The sequence below is a fragment of the Onthophagus taurus genome, chromosome 11 (assembly GCF_036711975.1).
Source record: "Onthophagus taurus isolate NC chromosome 11, IU_Otau_3.0, whole genome shotgun sequence".
Lineage (NCBI taxonomy): Eukaryota > Metazoa > Arthropoda > Insecta > Coleoptera > Scarabaeidae > Onthophagus > Onthophagus taurus.
In genome coordinates, this window is record NC_091976.1 from 7,839,431 (window position 1) to 7,846,479 (window position 7,049).

A 7,049-nucleotide genomic window follows, 5' to 3' on the forward strand; every position below is an offset into this window, starting at 1 on the left:
ATTTTGAAGAAAATAGTGCCAAGCTATTTTGTTTAAATTTATATACATTATTCATGTCTTGTATACAAAAATGAAACATACTTATTGAATTTGAAATAAAATAATTTTATCTAAAATTTTAAATATTATTCGCCACGGCCCGTCCGAAGCGCATGCCAGCAACATCTCTTCAACTCTGTTCCGATTGGCCGGAATCCCACCCCTCCCCGCATGACTTACTTCTGTTTCTCTTTAATTTGTAATTCCATTAAATCGACCTTAACAAAATAGGGGGCCCTAATTTTGAAAAACTGATAACGGAATTCGACAACCGAGATGATTTGACATATTTTGGTAAAAACCGCGTTGAAATCCGCCAGGTCGTTTCCGAAATAACCGCATCCTACTAAACCGCGATTTTCCGCGAAACTATATGGAATATTGAAAAAATAAAATATGCCCCACATTAAGAACACATCGGTTTACCACCAGTTCAAATTTGAAATTTTTTCGTCAAATAGTTTTCGAGAAAAAAAATCGCAAAGATGACAAAGTTGCCGGCACACTCAAAAATCGGGTACTTTTTTCATTTAACTCGCGATAAAAAGAGAACCGCGGATCCGAACATTTTCAAATTAACATATGTTACGTAGAAATGTTCAGTGATTACAACAAACTTTGTCGCAATTTTTTTCATCGATCGGTTGTGAAGATATCGATCTCTAAAGTGAGGGGTCTTGACTTTTTGCACGGATAGTAGATCCATACGTAAGCGGGCGACACCAATGTGGTGACGCCGCACATACATAGATTTTACAGATTTAAGCGGCCAAAAGTCAATTTTTAAAAAACAGTATATCATTAAATTAGCAATTACTTGAGTTAGTACACACTTCTAGGAATAATATGACACCCCTCCCACCCCTCATCGATGCGCGATAGTTAATTGTCAGGTAGTCGGAATTCGATAGTTACTTAACGTGTACTTATCTGTTCTCGGCGTTTGCAAACTTGCAACTTTTCTAAAGTGCATCAATATTTTCATTCAGATTGTTTTTAAGTGACAATGATGGATTGCGATAATTCAGGTAAGGAACAATATTTTTCGATACTTATTTACGTAATTTTAATATTCCTTTATAAATTTTTTAACTGTCAAAAATGACACTGTTAAATATTATTTTTTTGTATTAATTAATTTTCAAAAGGTCTTTTAAAGTACTTCAGTGTTCGTCCTTGTACTAATTTATTTTGTACTCCATATTTAACATATTAAGCTATATATTGACAAAAAATTTAGCCGCGGAAAGCCGCGCTTTTTCAATTTAAGAGCAGTTTAAACTATTGAGTCGAAAGAAAGCAAAATGGCATATTTGTGCTTTTTGATATTAAATCAACTTTATTTTTGTATTAGGTCAGTTTAGTGCCTCGGGTACTAAAATGGTGACTCGAAAATATTTGTTTGATCAAATACAAGCGCAAAATTTACCAGCTTTAAGTGAAAAACTCGATTTTTATGAAAATCATCTTATACTTCGTTATGGAGAAACTGAAGACGATAAAAAGTGTTTGAAGCAAAGATTTTCTTATGTAAAATCACAAATCAAACAAAGATGGTTGAAAGTCAACAAACACGAACGTGTTTTTCTTAAAAACAACCAATCTTGGTTAGAGGGAACGTTCGAAATCCCAGTAAAATCGCCTTCCCCACAAGGTCGACCTCCCAAACCTTTTGGAGAGTTAAGTGAGCGAAGCAAGCGAAGGAAAACTGAAAAAGTTCGCGCCTCCTTAGACGACGAAGTCATTGAGCACGCTGCACAATCGGTTTTGCAAACTAGTGGACACAGAGATGCCTCGGAAGTTCTAAAAGATATCACAAACTCTCCAACACGAGCTAGTAAATATAGAAGAGCCTACTCTGAAGTGAATGACGAGATACTTCCGCTAACACCTCTGCAAGCACTTCGGATGTTCGTGGAAGCCGACCTTACTAGACGGCAATACGAAATAATAAGGGCAACAAACCCAAAACATTACCTTTGCTATGACCTTTTGTTAAAGGCGAAAGAAGAATGTTATCCGCCAAAAGAATCCCTAAGGATAACGGCTACCTGTGCAGAAAGCAACTTACAATGCCTAATGGACCTTACTGTGAAACGCTTATCAATTTTTCTAGAAGAGGTGCTAATTACACTTAGCAAAGAAGAAAGGAAATCGCTAATGATTATTTGTAAATGGGGTTGTGATGGCTCTCAAAAATCCAGGTTTAAACAAAATTTTAACAATGAGACCTAATGTGATGGAAATATGTTTATGAGTTCTCTTGTACCTTTGCGCATTGTTTGTAGAAAAGAAGGCAGTAAAATAATTTGGCAAAATCCAACGCCATCCTCTCCGCGATTTTGCCGTCCTATCCGATTCCGGTATTTGAAAGAGTCTATAGACGTAACGAAAGACGAGATAAATTACGTGAAGGATTCTGCAAAGTTGCTGAATAACACCAATGTCACGTTACAAGACAAGGAATTTATATTCCGGCACACACTAAAAATGACAACGGTCGACGGAAAGGTGTGTAACGCTGCCACAAATACTAAATCAACCTCTCAGTGCTACATCTGTGGAGCTATCTCGAAGAGCTTCAATGATTTGAACAAAAGGAGCATTGTAAACCCTTCTGTTTTAGAATTCGGCTTGTCTGTATTACACGCTAGAATTCGGCTTTTTGAAAGCATAATCCATCTAGCGTACAAATTACCGGTTAAGAAATATAAAGAAAGGAAAACTGAAGAAGAAAAGGCATTGGAAGCACAACGAAAGTCCGAAATCCAAGAGAAGTTTCGTAATGAAACCGGACTACTCATTGATATGCCAAAGGCTAATTTTGGCAATACCAATGATGGCAACACTAGCAGGAGATTCTTTGCAAACCCAGAATTAGCTGCTGAGATCACAGGGATTAGCTTTGAACTGATCTATAGATTGAAGGTTCTATTAGAAACAATATCAAGTGGTCACAAAATTGATAAAGTAAAATATGATGAATATGCATATGATACCGCAAAATTGTATATAGAACTGTATGGGTGGCACCCAATGACTCCGACCATGCATAAAATATTGATGCATGGTGGACAAATAATTCAAAATTCCCTACTTCCTATTGGCCAGCTATCGGAAGAGGCAGCAGAAGCCCGAAACAAACACTTCCGATCGTATCGGCTTAACTTCGCTAGAAAGTTTTCGAGGGAGGAATGTAATTTAGATGTATTTAATAGACTTTTATTAAGTTCAGACCCCCTAATTAGCTGCATGAGAGAAATAAAGAAACCTTCACGCATAGCATTCCTCCCTGAAACAATAGCACTATTGATGTCTGCCGAACTAAATAGAGAGCTGATGGAAGAATGGTCCGAAGATAAAGACGATGTTATTTAGTTATAGTTATGTTATTTTATATTTAGTGCATGATATTTTTACGTTATAATAGATAAAAAGTATTTTTTCATGTATTTTTTGTACTTGCCCTAAAAATTGCTATTTCTTGCCAAAAAAAATGTGTAACTATGAAAATAATGATTTGTTTTAATAATGTTTTTTTTTATATTATATATCGTATGTTTAACCAAGAAACACCATAAAATATTTTTGGCCGCCCAAATCTTTAAAATCTACGTATGTGCGCCGGCCGTTGAGCGATATTTTTCGCGCGACACCACTGTGGTGTCGCCGGACGGCATAGTGTTAATATATGTTGTATACATATTTACTAAATATATTTAATGCATACCTACTCTTATACTTACTTTATATGTCCTAATCAATGAGAAAACAGAATAGTAGAAATTATTGACTGATAATTTTGAAATTTGGTACAGTAGGCGGTAAGTAATAAGTATCGTACCATATCGTATTTCTATTATTATTTTTCCTACCTTAAGGTATGATTTTGTTGCAGCGTCCACCGCCTGCGCCCTGGGTGGTATGCTCAGAAATGCTTCCTCAGCATATGCATATCTTTTGAGGAAGCATGTATGAGCATCTTGTCCAGGATGCAGACGCTACACCTCAACGAAATTATATCTTTACATACATATGTACATCCCTGAAACGTCAACGAAACCTTTCAGAAATTATTTTTAAATGTTTATGATACATACTATTAATGTAATGTAAATGTAAACAAAACATTACAGAAATAATTCAAAACCATTAATGAAACATTTTAGTAGTGTACCGTAATTGTCAGCTGTATGTTGCAGAAACGTTTCAATAAAACATAGAAAGGGTCGGACATTAGCAGTTTCAGACACGTTTCATCTATGTTTCAGAAATATGTCGAAGAAACGTTTCATGTTTCAATAATATGTATCAGAAATGTTTCTGAAACGCAAATTTGTTGACTGGGAGGTAGGTGAAAATTGTGCTATAAGGAATTTACCACCGCTAGGACGGCGAACAACCCCATCGTGTGTGAAAATACGGGACACTTGTCGTGATTATTTATATTCGGAGTATAATGTTTCCGATAAATTATATATAATTTCATTGTATTATTGCTCATAAACTAATTCATTAAAAAGGGATTGATCTTTTATACTTACTCTTTTGTTCCTCCACAGTTGTAAATAGAGCCCAAAAATTGGTCCATTAGGTCGAAGGCAAACCATATTGGTTTATCGGGGATACTTTTCTACAGTATCCCCGATACGTTGCCATTAAAGAATACTTTTTAGCCTTTAATTCTTTTTTGGCTTCCCAATCTCAACTTCAATTCTGTGCCAGGCGTCATAAATTTTTTTTTATCCTTATGTGAATAATGTTTTGGATCCCAAATCACTGATTCCCTTTGATAACATTCAAGGAACTGCAATTGCAGTTCTTGGACCCACTCACTCATTATTTGTTATTATTTATTATATATTATTGTTTTTATATACACGTTTCTAACGAAGAAAATATTAATACACTGACAATACGCTGAATACTAAATATGAACTAACGATGAAACACGAGAGGGTGGAGTTGTACCTCGTCTTTCCTCGTACTCGTATCTCGTGTACAAAATATCGCCTCAGAAGCAAAGTTAGACGAGGCGAGTAGAAGTAGCACGAGGTAGGTCGAGCAATACCTCCACACTCTCGCTCCTCGGTCTACTGCGTTCTACATCGCGAGAGTCTAGAGAGGGCTATAGATTTTGTACTTTGAATTTATTTTGTGTTTCTTACGTTTGCCGAAAATATTAAAACAATACTTCACTTCGAACCAGTTTCTGAAGAAGGTTGCAACATGGCATCCGAAACGTCAAACCTTTTATTAAAAGACGCACGGCAAAAGCCGAAAGTTTCTAGTTTTAGTTCTAATCTTAGTTTAATTCACACCGGCCGTGAAAGCCTTCGTACTTATAATATTAAAACAAGTTTTATTTTTTGTGTATTATTCGTACGAACCAAGTAGAAAATCAGATCAGTCTCGTTCGTTGTAGTTATTAAGTTGAATCAATTATTGTTTAGTGTAGTGTAGAACAAAACCATTTAATTTCGTAATATAACATTTTGATAGTACATATCACATTATCATATCATCATTAACATAAAATTGTATCATGTCTTCGCCGTTATCATTTACTTCCACGTTATTGGAAGTTTTTTCTTTGAACCAGTAGTTTATTTTACAGTAGGCAGGCGGAAACCTCACCTACCAACCCTCTTCCTTTACTAAACTACTTTATCTAAAGAATAACATATTTTATGTGAAATCCATCCCTTTCTCTCTTCTTTATTTCTGTAGAGGGAAAGAACTGTGGAGTCCCATATCAATGCGCTTACCTTCCTGTATCGCCTCCTTAGCTAACACGTCAACTAGTTTGTTGTGAGTTATACCGCTATGTGCTTTCACCCATATAAATGTGCATAAAATTCCTTGTTCCGACAATGCCACAAGAGTGGATACAATGTCCAATACGCAAGGGTGGAGAGTAGTATAATGTTTGTTGTATTTTAAAGCCATCAACACACTTTGAGAATCAGACAATATTGACACGACAGAGCAACGGACTGACAAAACATACCGCAGGGCCTCAAGGATTGCATATGCTTCCGCATATGAGGGTCCAACTTTAATTTTATGTGATATCCACTGCTGGGTACTAAGAAGGCACAACCGCAACCGTCAGATGTCTTAGACGCATCTGTGTAAATAATCAAGCTATCTTTAATCTCATTCATTAACTGATTGAATATTCCTTTATTGTGTAATGTGTTATCACTAAAATGAGGGAATATAACATGTATCTGTTGAATATAATCAAAATATCGAATGGCAGGGAATATAAATCGACGCAGCACCCTGTGCAGGTTTGGAAAGAACTGTCTGTAAGCAACAACAAGGGGAGGTAAAGATTTCCTTCTCCAAAAATAAGCGGACACTGTTGATACTGTAAGTCTATGGATGTTCCTCGGGAGAACAATATTCGATGAAACATTTAGTTTAAGGAGTTGTTTAAATGCCACTACTTTTCTTCGTAAAAAAAGAGGTGGTTCGACCGCCTCAACATTCAAAGCTTCCATCGGAGTGGAATTCATGCCGTCCAAAACTATGCATAAAGCTTTACTCTGAAGCTTTACACTGGAGAGCATACTATAATAAAAGAATAACACAATATGCCGTTATACATCCTACTGTCTTGTTTTGGCAGTGGTACATGGGGGTTGAGGTGTCTCGTAGGTTTTCAGCTACTAAATGAAATTTGGGCACGGTCGTTTTCCATCTCATTTGTATAAGATTAAGATTTTGTCATCTCCGACCTGAGAATGTGGAGCAGAATTTGCGGATCTGAATCACATATTGTTGAGTTGCAAATTTCATGAGAAATGCCGCCCAAGACTTATTAATGCGTTGCTTGCCTGTGGTTTTGTTTTGCCTATTAACATCGTTCATGTATTGAGTTGTAACCTGTTCAATGTTCTTTACATTATATATGAATTTTTGGTAAGGTCTAATATTGCGATCTGATGTATTGGTGAATATTACATAACCATGATATAGATGGTGGTCCTGATGGGCTAGGA

At 36.1% G+C, this 7,049-nt stretch overlaps 1 long non-coding RNA gene across 1 annotated transcript; it reads right to left on the bottom strand.

Annotated features, from left to right (window-relative positions):
• Positions 1-3,964: 3,964 nt before the first annotated feature.
• Positions 3,965-4,387, bottom strand: LOC139431951 (uncharacterized). Its single transcript, XR_011641981.1, has 2 exons — positions 4,140-4,387; positions 3,965-4,084 (listed from the first exon to the last, which is right to left on the bottom strand). It is a non-coding gene; the product is annotated as an uncharacterized lncRNA (long non-coding RNA).
• Between the last annotated feature and the right edge of the window lie 2,662 nt (positions 4,388-7,049).